Here is a 21,157-nt window from a genome sequence, read left to right as displayed (position 1 = left end):
GTTGATGGACCTAGAGACTGTCATACAGAGTGAAGTAAGTCAGAAAGAGAAAAACAAATACCATATGTTAACACATATATATGGAATCTAAAAAAAAAAAAAAAGAAAAAAATGGTTCTGTAGAACCTAGGAGCAGGAAAGGAATAAAGATGCAGATGAAGAGAATGGACTTGAGGACATGGGAAGTGGGAAGGGTAAGCTGGGACGAAGTGAGAGAGTGGCATGGACATGTATACACTACCAAATGTAAAATAGATAGCTGTGGGAAGCAGCCACATAGCACAGGGAGATCAGCTTGGTGCTCTGTGACCACCTAGAGGGGTGGGATAAGGAGGTTGGGAGGGAGATGCAAGAGGGAGGAGGTATGGAGATATATGTATATGTATGGCTGATTCACTTTGTTATACAGCAGAAACTAGCACACCATTGTAAAGCAATTATACTCCGATAAATATGTTTAAAAAACCCAAAAATAAATAAATGGGACCTAATTAAACTTAAAAGCTTTTACACAGCAAAGGAAACCATAAAGAAAATGAAAAGACAACCCTCAGAATGGGAGAAAATATTTGCAAATGAAGCAACCGACAAGGGATTAATCTCCAAAATATATAAACAACTCATGCAGCTCAATATCAAAAAAACAAAAGACCCAATAAAAATGGGTGGAAGACCTAAATAGACATTTCTCCAAAGAAGACATACAGATGGCCAACAAACACATGAAAAGATGCTCAATGTCACTAATAATTGGAGAAATGAAAGACGCAGACCTATTAGAGAATGGACTTGAGGACACAGGGAGGGGGAAGGGTAAGCTGGGACAAAGTGAGAGAGTGGTAGTGTATATATGGATATATATACACTACCAAATGTAAAATAGATCGCTAGTGGGCAGCAGTCACATAGCACAGGGAGATCAGCTCGGTGCTTTGTGACCAGCTAGAAGGGTGGGATAGGGAGGGTGGGAGGCAGGCAGATGCAAAAGGGAAGAGATATGGGGATATATGTATATATATGTATATGTATATATATGTATATGTATAACTCATTCACTTTGTTATAAAGCAGAAGCTAACACACCATTGTAAAGCAATTATACTCCAATAAAAATGTTAAAAAAAAACTGCAGTGAGGTATCACCTCACACTGGTCAGAATGGCCGTCATCAAAAAGTGTACGAACAATAAATACTAGAGAGGGTGTGGAGAAAAGGGAACCCTCCTACACTGTTGGTGGGAATGTAAACTGGTACAGCCACTATGGAGAACAGTATGGACCTTCCTTAAAAAACTAAAAACAGAGTTACCATATGACCCAGCAATCCCACTCCTATGCATATATCCAGAGAAAACCATAATTCGAAATGATGCATGCACTCCAGTGTTCACTGCAGCACTATTTACAATAGCTAAGACATGAAAACAACCTAAATGTCCATCAACAGTGGAATGGATAAAGATGTGGTACATATATACAATGGAATATTACTCAGCCCTCAAAAGGAATGAAATAGTGCCATTTGCAGAGACGTGGATGGACCTAGAGAATGTCGTACAGAGTGAAGTAAGTCAGAAAGAGAAAAACAAATATCGTATAATATTGCTTATATGTGGAATCTAGAAAAATTATAGAGATGACCTTATTTGCAAAGCAGAAAGAGTCACAGATGTAAAGAGCAAACTTACAGTTACCAAGAGGGGAAGGGGAGGTGAGATGAATAGGGAGATTGTGACTGACAGATGCACTACTATGTATAAAATAGATAACTAATGAGAACCTACTGTATAGCACAGGGAATTCTATTCAATCCTCTGTGGTGACCTAAATGAGAAGGAACTCTAAAAAGAGTGGACATATGTATATGTATGATTGATTTGCCTTGCTGTACAGCAAGAAACTAACACAACATTGTAAAGCAACTATAATAAATACTAAAAAATGCAAAAATAGAACAAAATAATGCCATTTGCAGCAACACATGAACCTAGGGATTGTCATACTAAGTGAAGTAAGTCAGACAGAGAAAGACAAATATCATATGATATCACTTATATGTGGAATCTAAAAAAATGGCTACAAATTAACTTATCTACACAACAGAAATATAATTATAGATGTAGAAAATAAACTCATGGTCACCAGGGTGTAAGGCGGGGGGAGGGATAAATTGGAAAATCAAGATTGACATATACACAGTACTACATGTAAAATAGATAATTAAAAAGGACCTAGTGTATAGCACAGGGAACTCTACTCAGTACTCTATAATGGCCTATATGGGAAAAGAATCTAAAAAAGAGTATATATATATATATATATATATATATATATATATATATATATAAAACAGATTCACTTTGCTGTACACCTGAACTAACACAACATTGTAAATCAAGTATACCTTAATAAAATTTAAGAAAGGAGAAAAAAAGAAACTGGGTCTTACAGTTAGGCTGTCTAAGTTGTCAATATTGGGTCAATCACTTACTTTCTGTGTGAATTTTACGCAAGTCTGTGCCATAGTTTCTGCATCTCAAAACAAGGAAGGACAATAGTACCATCTCTAAGAGTTTTTGACATGATTAAAAAAACAGTGCATATAAAGCACTTAATATGGGGCCTAGCATATTGTAAGCAGTCAATAACTGTTAAGTATCATTATTATGGGAAACTGGGGACAGAGCCAGCATTCACAGAACTGTTGGTAGTGATGAGTCTGTCAGGTAGTGACTTCATCTACCAAATAGACCTGAAGGCCTGCTGCTATATACATAATTTTATGAAACTGGGCTCTTATCCACAGCAGAGGAAGGAAGGATACTTTCAAATAATGAATTCGGTAACAAAGTGTTTTCTTCTGCCAATCAAATTAGTGGCTAATTCCTTCTGATTTTATCATAATGTCTAATAAATCTAGCCCCTAGCCAAACTTTTTCTGTTCTTATTCTCCTTGTCCCACATTTAGGTATTAATCTCTTACCTAGAGTATCTCCTACTTTCTATCTTACTCCTTTCAATATACCCTCCAGTCTTTTCAGAGTGGTCTTTGTACAAATTAGATCCCAATATACTTTTCACTGCCACACTTAAAAACTTTGATTTCCTCTATTTGATGGATAAATCCCAAATTCCTCTGTTGGGCATTCAGTGTCCTTTACATTCTAGGTCCATTCCACTATATTTTAAGTGAATTAGGTCCATACTTCATTAACTTTGCTATGTTTAGTATTTTTATGTTGAATTTATACTTAGTTTATTATTTTAATGACATCTGTTGTTTTCTAATTATACAAGCAATACATATACATTGCAGACAAGCAGAAATATATAAAAGCATAAAGTTAAAAATAACAATCACCCATAATCCCTACCCCCACCCAGAGATAACCACCATTAGGAGTTTGACACATTTCCACCCAGTATCTACATATTTTTATTTATTTATTTATTTATTTTTTTGTGGTACACGGGTCTCTCCCTGTTTTGGCCTCCCCTGCCGCGGAGCACAGGCTCCGGACACGTAGGCCTAGTGGCCATGGCTCACAAGCCCAGCCGCTGCGCGGCATGTGGGATCCTCGCGGACCGGGGCACAAACCCATGTCCCCTGCATCGGCAGGCGAGCTCTCAACCACTGCGCCACCAGGGAAGCCCTACATATTTTTTTAAATCGAAATTTAATTGACCCACAACACTGTTAGTTCCAGTTGCATAACATAGTGATTTGAAATATAGTGTATATTTCTATACACTATAAAATGATCAGCTTGATAAGTCTAGTTACCATCTGTTACCATACAAAGATATTACAACATAATTGACTATATTCCCCATCATGTACATTTCATCCCTGAGACTCATTTATTTTGTAATTAGAAATTTGTACCTCTTAATCTCCCTCACCTATTACAATCATCCCCCAACATCTCCCCTCTGGCAACCACCTGTTTTTTCTCTATATCTATGACTCTTTTTCACTTGGTTATGTTCGTTCAGTTCTTTTGTTTTTTGGATTCTACATATAAGTGAAATCATATGGTATTGATCTTTCTTTTTCTGACTTAATTCACATAGCATAATACCCTCTAAGTCCAACCCATTGTAGCAAATTGCAAGACTCTTCTCCATGGCTAACTAATATTCCATTGTGTAAATATATACCACATCTTCTTTATCCATTTATCTATTGATGGATACTTAGGTGCTTCCATATCTTGGCTATTATGAATAATGCTACAATGAACATGGGGGAAGTGCACATATCTTTTTGAATTCGTGTTTTTGTTTTCTTTAGAAAAATACCCAGAAGTGGAATTTCTGGAATGTATGGTAGTGCTATTTTTAACTACTCAGGAAACTCCATATTAGCTGCACCAATTTACATTCCCACCAACAGTGCATGAGGGTTCCCTTTTCTCCACATCCTCACCAACACTTGTTATTTGCTGCCTTCTTGATACTAACCATTCTGACAGGTGTGAGGTGATAGTTCATTGTGATTTTGATTTGCATTTCTCTAATAATTAGTGATGTTGAGTATCTTTTCTGTGTCTGTTGGCCATCTATCTGCATGTCTTCTTTGGAAACATGTCTATTCAGGTCCTCTGCCCAGTTTTTAATTGGGTTTTTTTTTTATGTTGAGTTGAATGAGTCTTTTGCATATTTTGGATATTAACCCCCTATCATATATATTGTTTGCAAATATCTTCTACCATTGAGTAAGCCACCTTTCTGTTTTGTTCATAGTTTCCTTCGCTGTGCAAAAATTTTTAGTTTGATGTAATCCCATTTGTTTACTTTTGCTTTTGTTGCCCTTCCTTGAGGAGGCATATCCAAAACAATTGCTAAGGCCAATGTCAAAGAGTGCACTGCCAATGTTTACTTTTAGGAATTTTATGGTTTTAGGGCTTAGATTAAAATCTTTAATCAATTTTCAGTTTATTTTTGTATATGGTGATTCTTTTGCATGTAGCTGTCCAATTTTCCCAACACCATTTATTAAAGAGGCTTTCTTTCCTCCACTGTATATTCTTGTCTCCTTTGTTGTTGACTAATTGCCCAGGTAAGTGTGGGTTCATTTCTGGGCTCTCTATTCTGTTCCACTGATCTGTGTGTCTGTTTTTGTGCCAGTACCATAATGTTTTGATGACTGAAGCTTTGTAGTATAGTTTGAAATCAGGGAGTGTGACACCCTCAAATTTTTTCTTCTTTCTCAAGATTGTTTTGACTATTCAGGGTCTTTTGTGTTTACCTACATATATCTTTCCAGTTGTTGGTGTTATCTTCAATTTCTTTCATCAATGCATATAGTTTTCAGAGTACAGATCTTTTAGTTCCTTGGTTAGATTTATTCCTAGATATTTTATTCCTTTTGATGTAATTGTTAATGGTATTATTTTCTTAATTTCTCTTTCTAATAGTCCATTGCTAGTGTATAGAAACACAACATACATCTGGATATTAACTGTGTATCCTGAAACTTTACTGAATTCATTATGAGTTCTAACAGTTTTTGGTGATGTCTTTAGGATTTTCTATGTATAGTATCATATCATCTGCAAACAGTGACAGTTTTATTTCTTCCTTTCCAATTTGGATTCCTTTTATTTCTTTTTCTTACTTGATTGCTGTGGCTAGGACTTCTAATGCTGTGTTGGATTCAGTAAGTCTGGGGTGAGGGTAGAGAATATACATTCCTAACATGTTCCCAGATCTGGGGCCTGGGGACCACAGTACAAGAAACACCACTCTAGTAATCCTCTGATTTTGTATGGAAGGAGGAGTAGCCAAGATGGCAGAGTAAGATGCTGAGCTCACCTCCTCCCAAGGACAAACCAAAATTACAACGATTTACAGAGAAACTACTGATAAGATCGACCTGAAGACTAGCATAAAAGATCTTCCACAACTAAAAATATAAAGAAGGAACCAAAAGAAGAAGGGTAAGAGAGGAGGCAACATGGCATAGTCAAGACCAACATCCCCAGCTAGATGACCTACAAATGGGAGGATAATCACAATTGCAGTGATTCCCCCCAAGAAATGAGAGGTCTGATCCCCACATTGAGCTCCCCAGCCCAGGGTTCCTGCACTGGGAAGATAAGCCCACAGAATGTCTGGCTTTGAAGGCCAGTGGTGTTTGCATTCCAGAGAGCTGGAGGGCAATAGGAAACAGACTCTGCCCTTAACTATACATTAAAGGTAGTAGGTCAACCATTTATAAAGCTAGTAGGAAGGTTAAAAGATAATAGTAGTAAAATCATCTATATCTACAATAAGTAGTTAAGGGATACACAAAACAAAAAGATGTAAAATATGATGTCAAAAACATTACATGTGGTGGGGGTGGGCAGCAAAAATGCAGGGTTGTTAGAATGTGTTTGAACTTAAAAGATCATCAACTTAAAATATTCATGTATATATAGGTTCCTGTATATAAACACTATGCTAACCACAAACCAAAAATCCATAATAGATATACACACAAAAAAGAGAAAGGAATCCAAACATAGCACTTTAGATAGTCATCAAACCACAAGAGGAGAGGGCAAAAAAAGAAGAAAAGAATAAAAAAGAACTACAAAGACAGCCCCCAAACAATTAACAAAATGGCAACAAGTGCATACCTATCAACAATTGCTTTAAATGTAAATGATTTAAATGCTCAAGTCAAAAGACATAGAGTGGCTGGATGGTTAAAAAAACCAAGACCCATCTATATGCTGCCTACAAGAGGCTCACCTCAGATTTAAAGACACACACAGATTGAAAGTAAGGAGATGGAAAAACGTATTCCATGCAAATAGATACAAAAAGAACACTAGAGTAGCAATATTTATATCAGACAAAATAAACTTTAAAACAAAGACTGTAAGAAGAGTCAAAGAAGGACATTACATAATGATCAAGGGATCAATCCAAGAAGATATAACAATTGTAAATACATAAGCACCCAGCACAGCAGCACCTAAATACATAAAGCAAATATTAACAAACACAAAGGGAGAAATTGACAGCAACACAATAATAGTAGGGGACTTTAACACCCCACTTACATCAATGGATAGATTATCAAGGCAGAAAATCAATAAGGAAACACTGGCCTTAAGTGACACAGTAGGCCAGACAAACTTAGAAGATATATAGAGAACATTCCATTCAAAAGCAGTAGAATACACATTTTTTTCAAATGCACATGGAACATTCTCCAGGATAGATCACATGCTAGGCCACAAAACAAATCTCAATAAAGTTAAGATTGAAACCATATCAAGCATCTTTTCTGACCACAAATTTTCTTGTAGAAATCAACCACAAGAAAAAACTGTAAAAAAACAGAAACATACAGAGGCTAAATAATAGGTTACCAAACCACCAATTGCATCACTTAAGAAATCAAAGAGAAAACTGAAAAATATTTGCAGACAAATGGGAACGAAAACACAATGATCCAAACAGTGGGATTCAACAAAAGTAGTTCTAAGAGGAAAGTTTATAGCAATACAAACCTATCTCAAGAAACAAGAAAAATTTCAAATAAACTACCTAACCATACACTTAAATGAACTATAAAAGGAAGAACAAACAAAGCCCGAAGTTAGTAGAAGGGAAGAAATAATAACAATCAAAATAGAAATAAATTAAATAGAGATTAAAAAATAGTAGAAAAGATCAGTGCAATCAACAGCTGGTTCTCTGAAAAGATAAGCCAAAGTGATAAACCTTTAGTCAGACTCATCAAGAAAAAAAGAGAGAGGGTCCAAATAGATAAAATCAGAAATGAAAAAGAAGTTAAAACTGACACCAAGGAAATACAAAAGATCATAATAAATTACTACAATTATATGCCCATAAATTGGACAACCTAGAAGAAATGGACAAATTCATTGAAATGTGCTATCTCTCAAGACTGAACAGAAAGAAATAGAAAATATGAACAGGCCACTTACCAGTAATGAAATTGAATATAGTATAGTCAATATACAGTACTGTACAAAATACTGTAAAATACAGTGATTAAAAAAACTCCCAATCTCCCAACAAACAACAGTCAAGAACCAGACAGATTCACAGATGAATTCTACCAAACATTTAAAGAACAGTTAACACCTATCCTTCTCAAACTACTCCAAAAAAATTGCAGAGAAAGGAACACTTCCAATCACATTCTAAGAGGCCACCATCACACTGATACCAAAAGAAAAAAAATTTAGTTTATTTAAAAACTTAAAACAAAGCAAAAATGATTTTTGCCATACAGTTCTATGAATTTTAACACAGGTATAAGCACTACCACAATCATAACAAAGAACACGTGCATCACCAAAAAAATTCCTTGTGCTGTCTTTTTCTACTCACACCCTACCACCACCCATTATCCCTGGGAACCACTGATTTGTTCTCTGACACTTTGATTTTGTCTTTTCAAGAACACATAAATAGAACTGTACTCTAAGTGACATTTTGAGACTGGATTTTTTCCACTCAACATAATGATTTTCAAATCATCCAACTTGTTGTGTGTTTTGATAATTCATTCCTGTTTGTTGTTTAGTATATTCCATGGTATGAATATACCACAGTTTAACTACCTGTTGAAGGACAACTGGGTTCTTTTTAGCTATTATGAATAAAACCACGTGATCACTGATGTACAAATTTTTGTGTGAACATAAGTTTACATTTCTCTGGGATAAATGCCCAACAATGTAATTGATGTATCATATGCTAATTACATTTTTAATTTTTAAAGTAACTTCCAATTTGTCAAGGAGAAGGCAGCTGAAGAAGCCAAGAACCAGCTTTAAAAAAAGATACAGCAGATTCAGTCCAAAAAGGAGAATAGTAAGGATGTTGGACTAGGTTCTGACAGTGGCACAGATAAGACTGAAACAAACAAAAAAGATTTATAGCTTTTTTCTTAAGCTGATCTACAGCCCAGGAAACAGAACATTGGACCTCCTTCACTGCCCTCCTGCATAAGCTGACAGCCAAGGCAAAGAAGCCTTGATACCCCAGAAAGTGATTTCACCTTGATTTATTAGTAGTATGTGTGTGTAGGGAGGGTGGCCAGAAAGATTGCAACAAAGAGATATTAGGTTCTTCACATTGTAGGGCTAGGACTACAGAAAAAATAAATAGCTGAAAGTCTTGGAATCAAAGACTTCTCCAAACCACCCAGAATAGGCTATCAAGCTGTTCTACCTGCCTCCATTCCCCAGGACTGGTGGAGCTTCAGGGGAACACAGTTGTGAAACGTGGTCCTAGATAGTGGGTTTTAAGGGCTTATACTACATTTAAATTATTCTATGGCAAGTATTTGAGCCACTTCCAATTATAGAGGTTGGAAAAATAGGGTTTAAGTGGATAAAGTGCCAGAGCAGAGCAGCAGTAGAGTATAATGGCAAAGAGTGTGGGCACTGACAGACAAGGGCTGATATACCTAACCTATTTACAAAGAGATGTTAAGAATTAAGTGAACAAGATCACACATACATACCCTGCCCCCACAAAAAAAACGAAAACTCAATTTAAAAAATGGGGAAAATATAAATAGACAATTCATCAAAAAAGATGTAAAAATGATCCTTAAACATATGGAAAATGTTTAAGCTCACTCAAAATTAGAGAAATATGAAGTGAAAATACAGAGACACTATTTTTCACCTATCAGACTGGCAAAAATATGACAACACATTCTGTTGGTGAGACTATGAGGAAATAGGCACTCCCACACATAGACTGTAGGAAGGCGAACTGCTACAATTCTTCTGGTGATAAATCTAACAAATCTACTTAGTCCTTACTTTACTTTTAAAAAATTTTATTTATTTTTTGGCTGCATTGGGTCTTCATTGCTGTGCATGGGCTTTCTCTAGTTGCGGCGAGTGCGGGCTACTCTTTGTTGTGGTGCGCGGGCTTCTGATTGCGGTGACTTCTCTTGTTGCGGAGCATGGGCTCTAGGCAGGTGGGCTTCAGTAGTTGCAGCATGCAGGCTCAGTAGTTGCGGCATGCAGGCTCTAGAGTGCATGGGCTTCAGTAGTTGTGGTGCATGGGCTCATTGGTTGTGGTGCACAGGCTCAGTAGTTGTGGCGCATGGGCTTAGTTGCTCCACGGTATGTGGGATCTTCCCGGACCAGGGATTGAACCTGTGCCCCCTGCACTGACAGGTGGATTGTTAACCACTGCACCACCAGCGAAGTCCCTATGTCCTTACTTTAAAAAACAGCTTTATTGAGATATAATTCACATACCATACATTTCATCCATTTTAAATGTACAATTTAATGTTTTTTAGAAAATTCACAACATTTTCATCACTCCCCAAAGAAACTCCATACACATTAGCAGTCACTCATTTCTGTAATAACCTATATGGGAAAAGAACTTGAAAAAGAATAGATGCATGTATATGTATAACTGAGTCACTTTGCTGTACACCTGAAACTAATACAACATTGTTAATCAACTATATTTCAATATAAAATAAAAATTTTAAAAATTAAAAAAATTCACAATGGTGTGTAACCATCATCAAAATCAATTTTAGAACATTTTCGTCACCACAAAAATAAACTCCATACACATTAACAGTCACTCATTTCACCTCATGCCCCTCCCTCCAACCCCAGCCCTAGGCAATCACTAATATCTACTTTATGTCTTTAAACAGCAAAGAGGCATATATGAGGATATAAGATTGAACATTCACAGAAATCATGGGGAGAATGCTGGACTTGTCCAGGTAGTGAAATTGAGGATTCAAGATACATTCACCAAATTCCCAAGGAAAAGGAAGCTCTAAGTGACATCTGTGTTAAAAATGAATAACATCCTTGATTTTAGACCAGGTATAGCACTACCATCTCTAGGTCAAACTTGCTCTTAAAATCCTAAAAGAGAAATTCTTGAACTATGTTGAGCTGAGGGTTCCACATAATTCTAGAGAAAATTTCAGAAGTTCTATACTGAGGAGCTCTCCACATAATTGAGAAAGTTCAGCAGTTCCTGGGATTACTGGATATTATTGATAGTTTCTTAACATTCTTTCATAATGACCACTCCATTAATTGACTTGTCCAGTAAAGGAAGTTATACTGAACAGCCACATTTCAGGAGCTGAAAACTACTTCTTCCATAATATTTGCCTAACCACATCCATCCAATTATCCATTTACCTTGGCAAACTCCTACTCTGCCTCTAATTCTCAAAAAACAAACAAACAAACAAAAAACAAAAACTGGTCATGGCTAAAAGCAGCTACCCAAAGTGAGAAAAAGAAGTTGATGATCAAGGCCACCATCAAGACATGGAGAACATTACCTTGAAGGATCTCAAAATTTCGTGGAAGGCTAAGCTAATCATTACAATTCAGGGCAGCAGATGCCAGAAAACCTCAGTCTATGCCAAGTAGGTAGACTTTATTTTACAAATATTTTAACTTTTCCTTTTCCTATGATCCTAGAGTCAAAACAGCACACAAATATCAGAGGGGTGGTAGAGGAATCCTATCCTGAAAGACGATCTGACCTGAGAATATTCTGGTCATCTATATCAGCTGTAACACAGCAGATGGGCACTGTGCAGAAAAGAGTTAATGTACCAGACCTGAGACTGCTATCCTTAGAAGAACCTGCTTATAAGTTTGGCCCTTGGCTGGCATCTGGGAACTTGGCTTTTGGAGTATTTCCAGTCAACAGTTAACTGACTCGGGGGGGTGGGTCACTGTGCCTAGACTCTTTGTGTAAGCAATCTGGTTCCATGATGAACATCTGCCTTCCTTCTGGGAGTCAGGAATTTGGGTATGTGCTAGGAAGAGTGCTTATGTCATTAGTCTCCCCACAGAAATCTTGGGCACTGAGTCTAATGGGCCACCATAGTAGACAACATTTCATTTATTTTGCTGTAGTTCTGTTGCTGGGGAAAGAGTATACTCTGTGTGACCCCTTATGGGTGGAAGAAAGCATAAGGAAGCCTGCAAAGGGATTCCTCCAGACTCCACCTGTGTCTTTTTCCCTTACCATCTGTGTGTCCTTACTGCATCGCTACAATAAATCTTAACCACAAGTAAGACTATATACTGAGTCCTATGACCCTCTCTGGCAAATCATTGAACCTAGTGATAGTTTTGGGAACCTCTGACATAAGATGCTTATTCACCTAGCCACTTACAGATAACCCCAATGGTCAAAGAGTGTTCTATGTCCTGGTGGGAGTAGCCTCTACTTCGGGTATGTAGTTCTTCCACACTACACTGAAGGGACACTACAGCCTATTCAAAATGCTGAACATGGCTAGTAAGTGAAAACTTCATTCACTCATGCAATGAATATTTACTAAGCACCCACCGTATGCCAGGCACTGTGGTCTCAGACTGAAGACGGACCTGGAAGGCCCAAAGTATTACTCTACGCTATCCTGACCACCAAATTCTCCATGAAATAGCATTTTATTGGACTTCAATGTGGATCTTTCTCCTTCTTAACGTATAATTCCATATTGAAAATGGTAGACATCCTCACTAACATGGGATGTTTTATCCCCTTTCCTGGACTCCCATTCACAACTACTACTGTCACATTCTTTATCAAAGAAGTATTCCATCTCCATGAACTTCATAACAATATAAAATTTGCCCAAGACCCTCATTTAATATCCTGATCTGAAAAGCACTGTTCAGAGTCCTCCACGTGCAGATCCACCTCTATATCAGCCAATACCTGTAGAACAACAGGTAAAGCAATAGGCATGCTTTATCCAAGTTCTGGAAGTGCACCTGCACTGATATACCCCCTCAAACAATATGACTATTTCTACTCTACCACACTGACTTTGTTTATAACAATTCATTACACTATTTACCCAAACACTGATCCACAACTGTGGCTTTCACCTCCACAGATTCCCCATACCATTGAGCAAATACCACAACCCTGGCAGTCCCCATGATACCCAGAAGAGGTAAAAACCACTCAAAAAGATCTACAAGACAGTATGCTGAATAGCTCCAGGGGAGATATAAAAGTGTGACATGCTATCTTGCTCTCTTTAAGACACATCAGCATCGCCCAACCCTGCCAATAACATCTGTGGCTATTGAAGACCATGCTAGCCTTTCAATTTCCAATGCTTCCCATACAAATGGTTTCAATATCTTTTCCCCCACTCCCTGCTAGATCCTACCCATAAAAGCCATCCCATGTCTCTCCATATGGAGTCTGGGAAACTCCATATGGGGAGCCAGAATACATGGTAAAACAAGTAATAGACTCCCATTGATACTAATCAGTTCCAATACTTGGTGTAGTTTGATGCATATCAGCTAGAAGAGCATTTCTTATCACCAAAAAACACTCCAGAATATGTCATAATTTTCTTTCAGGAAAATCTAGGAACAGTGTGCCCTGACCCAAGAAAGGGTAGCATCTGTTCTGGCATTGCTCCTTTAATCTAACTGACCCACCAAAGTATCACACCTCAGTCAACTCATAAAACCAAGCTACAAACACTAATAGGCATTCTAGCAATCGTCTCAGACCTCCCTCACTACCTCTCAAAGTACACTTTCATTCTGACATTCATTCTCACTACTCCAATGACACACTTACTCCACTCACTACTGCTATTGATCCTAACTCATTTGCATTTGTTCTTTTTTTTCTTTTTGAGAGAGAGACCATGGTTATAATTCAAGCTTTTCAAATACATTAAACAGAGTTACATATATTTGTTTCTTACATATGTCTTTGTAGCTTTATTTTATATAATTAACATACAACAAGCTTCACATATTTAAAGTGTACACTTTGATAACCTTGATATTTGTATACACCCAGGAAACCATCAACAAAATCAAGGCAGTGAACATAGATGTCACCCAAAAGATCTTCTTGTACACATTTTTAATCCCTCCCATGTGCCCCTCCCAACTCCCAAATCTTGTCTAGAGGCATCCACTGATCTGCTTTCTGTCACTAGATTAGTTGGAATTTTCGACAACATTATTTGCATTTGTTCTTGCTCTCATATTTTAATTTCCTTGGCTCTGGGTGTTTGGTTCTGTGTCTCAGCTTCAAATTCCTGCCTCTAGCACTCTTTAACTTGGAATACCTCCAGTCAATCCCCCCTACTTCTGACTCCTCATCTTTCTACGTTGTTTACAGCTTACCTTGTTCTCTGGTTTGGGCATCCCAAGATGCCTTGGATGAAAACTCCCCTTTCTCATGTTGGGCCCCAGGGTGAGACCCCCCACCTCCACCTTGGCCAATATCCACTTCTTTCCTTACAGAGCCTGGATGAGATTTTGATCCTCTAGTCGATGTCTGTAGTTGGAATCTGGTGTTAGAATCTTATCTTTCTCTTAGACCATGGGATGGCAGACTTTTTCCAAAAAGAGCCAGATAGTAAAAATTTTAGGCTTTGAATGACATATGGTTTCTATCATGACTACTCAACTGTGCTGCTATAGAGCAAAAGCAGCGATAAACTATAAGTAAACAAACGGACATAAATATGTTTTGATAACACTTTATAAAACAGTCTCTGTGACTCTTATCCCTTCATACTGCTCTGGATATGAGCTATCCCTATCATAAGCCCCCTGCCCCAGTCTATTTGATTGATATCTAGACTACCATGTGAGAGGAGGACTTAGACAAAATTCATCATGTCTAAAAATTAAAGTTATCATCTTCCCCCACCAAAGCCACTCTTCTCACCATAGCCCTTACCATGGTGACTTACAACACTGTTCATCTAGCAATGAAGTTAGAAATACGGTTGTTAGCTTTGACTTATCCCACTCCTCACCTGGTCAACAAGTTCTGTTGATTCTTTCCTCAAAACACTCTTACATTTGCCCTATCTTCTTCCTCCCCACTGTCTCTGTCTCCTCTTGATTAGACTATCATAATATCTTCCAGAAAGATCAGATTACTTGCAGTCTTCCAAATATGCTGTGATGTTTCACAAATGCACTACATATTTCTATTTTCCTGGAATCTCCTTCCCTTTAACTCCTACTCCCACCTTTTATCTTCTTGTTCAACTCCTATTCACTATTCAAAACCCATATCAGACCTTCCCTTTCACATTTAATCATTGCCTCTTCAAGGATACTTTGTTTAAATAGTATACCCTTGACATTCTCAAGAGATATGTTCCAACAGCCCAAAATTCATGAATAATGGCAAACTTAGAGCAAGACGGTGGACAACAGCCCAAAATTCATGAATAATGGCAAATTTAGAGTAAGACGGTAGAATAGGAAGACCTCAGCACATACCCCCCCACAGCAACAATAATTTGGCAGCAATCCATGAACAAAAGTGCCTTTGGGAGCGCTTTGGGATCTAGGTAGGAGATTATGAAATCCCAATAGAGCCCAACACCAAGGAGGGTCATTTTGAGAAGGCAGGCATGCACCCAGATAGTGGTGGTAGGCTTACCAACTGTGATCAGGGCTACAGACACAAGAACAGACCTTGTCCCCTGACTCAGCTATAGCCCCACTTGGCCTTGGTCCTGCCATCAGCACCCTCTGCTGAGAGAACCAGAAGCAGACACACCCACCCATGCCTTGAGTGACATACTCACAACTTTGGTCCGACTATAGATCCTGAAGCAGCCCTGTGATTTAGCTCTAGCTCCTCTCAGCCATGGTGAGAGTCGTCCTGTGCATCTAGAGATCTGGCAGGATACATACTTATCCGTACCCCAGAGGCAGGCCTAAAAACTTCCAGTGTTGCTATGGATGATGAAGCAGCCCTGTGACTTGGTTCCAGTCCTTCTCAGACACAGTCTGGAGCTATTCCTGCTCACCCAGTGACCAGCAGGAGTTACACTTGTCCATACACCTGATGACAGGCCCACCATCTGCAGACCCTGAAGTAGAATGTTTTCTCAATGCTAGTCCTACAACCAAGGTTCTGGAGGCAGTGTTATCTATCTGGAAGATAGATAACAGAAATGACCCAATCTGGAAGATAGATAACAGAAATGACCCAATTAGAACAGCAAAAAGAAAAGCAAATTTAAAAAATGGGACATATTAAAGGACCTCTGAGACAACATCAAGTGGTACCAACATTCATATTATATGGGTCACAGAGGGTGGTCATTATATGAAGCACGAAGTGTACCAAAAATGATGAACCCAAGCAGATCCAACATCAAGACATATAATTAAAATGGCAAAAGTTAAAGATAAAAAGAGTATTCTAAAGGCAGCAACAGAAAAAAATGAGTCACATACAGGGGAACCCCCATAAGGTTATCAGTGGATTTTTCTGTAAATCTTTGCAGCACGGAAGGGAGTGGCATGATATATTTAATATATTTAAAGTGCTGAAAGAGAAGAACCTACAACCTAGGATATTCTACCAAGCAAGACTACCACTCAGAATTATAAAAGAGATAAAGAACTTCTCAGACAAGTAAAAACTAAGAGTTCATGGATACTACACTGACCCTAAAAGAAATGTTAAAGAGTTTTCTCTAAGTTGAAAAGAAAAGGGTACAAGGGGCTTCCTTGGTGGTGCAGTGGTTGAGAGTCCGCCTGCTGATGCAGGGGACACGGGTTCGTGCCCCGGTCCGGGAAGATCCCACATGCTGCAGAGCGGCTGGGCCCGTGAGCCATGGCTGCTGAGCCTGTGCATCTGGAGCCTGTGCTCCGCAATGGGAGAGGCCACAACAGTGACAGGCCCACATACTGCAAAAAAAAAAAAAAAAGAAAAGAAAAGAAAAGAAAAGGGTACAAGAAGTAAGAATCTGTAGGAAAGTAAAAATCCTCATAGGAAAGGAAATATATAGTAAAGGCTATGGATCAACCACTTAAATAAGCCAGTAAAAAGATTAAAAGACAAAAAACTTGTAAAATCAACTGTAACTACAATAAACAGTAAAGGGATAAACATGAAGATGTAAAATATGACATCAAAAACACCAAGTGTGGGAGAGGGGAGTAAAAAAATGTAGATCTTTTAGAATGTGTTTGTATAGCCAAATATACAACTCTGTAATAGCTATAAATGGAAAGTAATCTTTAAAAACTATATAACAAATTAATTTTTTTAAAAAAAGAACAGAAGGAATAAAATTAAAAATTGTACAACACGAAGAATATAGCCAATATTTTGAAATGACTGTAAATGAAAAGTAGCCTTTACAATTGTATAAAAAATTTTCTTAAAAAGAATAGAATGTGTCTGAATTTAAATGATGATCAATTTAAAACAAGTAGATATAGTTTTAGGTAAACATATATAAACCCTATGGTAACCACAAATCAAAAACCTAAAATAGATATATAAAATACTAGAAAGAAAGAACACAAGCATACGACTAAAGAAAATCAAAACCACAAAGGAAAAGAAACTCTCTCTCCAAGATTCAATTCAGTACTGGTGTACAGAGGCCAAATTTCAGCTACAAATTTGGGGTCTCACCTGGGATCTGACTCGGAGGCAAGCAACCCCACAAGGTTCCCCTGGCTTGGACACTCTGAGGTCTTCCTCCATGCCAGCTTCCTTCAGGAGAGCAGAGGATTGGAGGATTCCTTAGGAGACCAGATTGCCTGGGACTCCTAAAAGGGCTGAGCCCCAGTCATACCCAGCCCACCATCCTGGCAGTCAAAACTCCAAGGTGGGAGTGGAGGACAGAAGAGGGGCCACCACAACAGCTGCCAAGGCCACCTTTGCCTTAAAAACATTCCTCTCTTCCTCCTGCCTGCACCGACCTGTGCTTCCTCCTATGAGGAATTATTTTGGGGAAGGAGAAAAGTAGCTTCTGGGAGGTCACAGCACATCCTCAAGTGTCTGCTTCTGGAGGTCAGAAGTCTAAAATCAAGGTATGGGCTGGACTGTCTTCCTTCTGGAGTCTTCAGGTGAAGAAAGAAGCCTGACTGGTGTCATACTTGGCAGTCTTCACCATACACCAAGGCAGGGGGAGGAGACAAGATAGTGGAGTAGAAGGACCTGAGCTCACCTCCTCTCACAAAAACAGAAAAATAACAACTAACTGCTGAACAATCATCAACAAAAAAAGACTGGAAACTACTGAAAAAGATATTCTACATCCAAAGACAAAGAAGTTACAATGAGATAGTAGGAGGGGCACTTTTTGTGATATAATCAAATCCCATACCCACTGGGTAGGCAACCCACAAATTGGAAAATAATTATATCACAGAGTTTCTCCCACAGGAGTGAGATCTGCACCCCATGTCAGGCTACCCAGCCTGGGGGTCTGGCATCAGGAGGAGAAGCCCCCAGAGAATATGGCTTTGAAGGCCAGCAGTGCTTGAGTACAGGAGATCCACAGGACTGGGGGAAACAAAGACTTCACTTTTGGAGGGTGCACACAAGGTTTCACATGCACTGGGACCCAGGGCTAAGCAGTGACTCCATAGGAGACTGGGCCAGACCTACCTGTGGGTCTTGGAGGGTCTCCTGGGGAGGCAGGGGTCAGCTGTGGCCCACTGTGGGGGCAAGGAAACTGATGCCAGAGGCCCCAGAGAATACTCACTGGAGTGAGCTCTCCCAGAAGTCACCACTTTGGCACTGAGAGCTGGCCCCACTCAGCAGTGTGCAGCCTCCAATGCTGGGACGCTGCAGGCCCAACAACCAACAGGGTGGGAATACAGCCACACCCACCAGCAGACAGGCTGCCTAAAGTCATCCTGGGCCCACAGCCACCTTTAAACACACACCTTGACACAGCCTGGGTCACAAGAGGGACAAGACCCAGCTCCACCTACCAGTGAGCAGGCACCAGTCCCTCCTAACAGGAAGCCTGCACAAGCCACTGGGCCAACCTCACCCACGAAAGGGAAGACACCAGAAACAAGAAGAACTATAATCTGGCAGCTCGCAGAATGGAGACCACAAACACAGAAAGTCAGAGAAAATGAGATGACAGAGAAATATATTCCAAAAGAAGGAACAAGGTAAAACCACAGAAGAGCAATTAGTTGAAGTGGAGATAGACGAACAGCCTGAAAAAAATTCAGAGTAAAGATAGTGAAGATGATCCAAGGTCTCACAAAAAGAACTGAGGCATAGACCAAGAAGATACAAGAAATGTTTAACAAAGACCTAGAAGAACTAAAGAACAAACAGTGATGAACAACAAAATAACTGAAATGAAAAATACAGTAGAAGGAATCAATAGCAGAATAACCAAGGCAGAAGAATGAATAAGTGAGCTGGAAGAGAGATTGGTAGAAATCACCACCACAGAACAGAGTAAAGAACAAAATGAAAAGAAAGGAGGACAGTTTAAGAGACCCCTGGGATGACATTAAATGCACCAGCATTCACATTATAGGGGTCCCAGAAGGAGAAGAGAGAGAGAAAGGGCGTGAGAAAATATTTGAAGAGATAACACCAAAAAAATTCCCTAACATGGGAAAGGAAACACTCACTCAAACCAGGAAGCACAGAGTCCCATATAGGATAAGCCCTAGGAGGAGCACGCTGAGACACATATTACTCAAATTGACAAAAATTAAAGACAAAGAGAAACTATTAAAAGCAACAAGTGAAAAGCAAAAAATAACATACAAGGGAATCCCCTACGGTTATCAGCGGATTTTTCAGCAGAAACTCTGCAGGCCAGAAGGGAGTGACAGGATATATTTAAAGTGATGAAAAGGAAAAACCTACAACCAAGAATACTCTACCCAGCAAGGTGCTCATTCAGACATGATGGAGAAATCAAAAGCTTTACAGATGAGCAAAAGCTAAGAGAATTCAGCACCACCAAAGCAGCTTTACAACAAATGCTGAAGGAACTTCTCTATGCAGAAAAGAAAAGGCCACAAATAAAAACAAGAAAATTAGTAAGGGGAAAGCTCACCGGTAATGGCAAACATACAGGAATGGTAGGAAATCATCCACACAAATATGTCACACAAATATGACATCAAAACCAGCAATCACGAGGAGAGTACAAATGCAAGATATCGGAAATGCATTTGAAATTAAGAGACCAGCAATTTAAGAAAATCTTGTATAGATATAGACTTCAATATCAAAACCACATGGGAACTGCAAACCAAAAATCTACAATAGATACACACACACATAAAGAAAAAGGAATCCAAACACATCATTAAAGTTAGTCATCAAATCACAAGAGAAGAGTACAAAAGAGGAAGGGAAGAAAAAAGACCTATGGAAAAAAACCCCAAACAATTAACGAAATGGCAATAAGAACATACATATCAATAATTACCTTAAATGTAAATGGATTAAATGCTCCAACTAAAAGACATAGATTGGCTCAATGGATACAAGAACAAGACCCATATATATTCTGTCTACAAGAGACCCACTTCAGATCCAAGGACACATACAGACTGAAAGAGAGGGGATGGAAAAATTTATTCCATGAAAATGGAAATCAAAAGAAAGCTGGAGGAGCAATACTCATATCAGATAAAATAGACTTTAAAAGAAAGACTGTTACAAGAGATAAGGAAGGACACTACACAATGATCAAGGAATCAAGCCAAGAAGAAGATATAAAAATTATAAATATTTATGCAACAAACATAGGAGCACCTCAATACATAAGGCAAATGCTAACAGCCATAAAAGGGGAAATCGACAGTAACACAATAATAGCGGGGGAAATAAACACCCCAGTTACATCAATGGACAGGTCATCCAGATAGAAAATCAATAACGAAACACAGGCCTTAAATGACACATTAGTCCAAATGGACTTAATGGATATTTATAGAACATTCCATCCAAAAGCAGCAGAATACACTTTCTTCTCAAGTGCACATGGAACAATCTCCAGGACAGATCACATGCTGGGATATAAAGCAAGCCTCAGTAAATTTAAGAAAACTGAAATCATATCAAGCTTCCTTTCTGACCACAACACTATGAGATTAGAAATAAACTACAAGAAAAAAAACTGTAAAAAAAACACAAACACGTGGAGACTGAACAATATGATACTAAACAACCAATGGATCACTGAAGAAATCAAAGAAGGCATCAAAAAATGCCTAGAGACAATTGAAAATGAAAACACAATGATCCAAAACCTATGGGATGCAGCAAAAGCAGCTCTAAAAGGGAAGTTTATAGCAATAAAATCTAAACTCAGGAAACAAGAAAAATCACAAATAAACAACCTAGCCCT

The sequence above is a fragment of the Orcinus orca genome, chromosome X (genome assembly GCF_937001465.1).
Source record: "Orcinus orca chromosome X, mOrcOrc1.1, whole genome shotgun sequence".
NCBI classification, from domain to species: Eukaryota; Metazoa; Chordata; class Mammalia; order Artiodactyla; family Delphinidae; genus Orcinus; species Orcinus orca.
The sequence above is the reverse complement of the archived record's forward strand: the minus strand, read 5'-3'. Positions refer to the sequence as shown.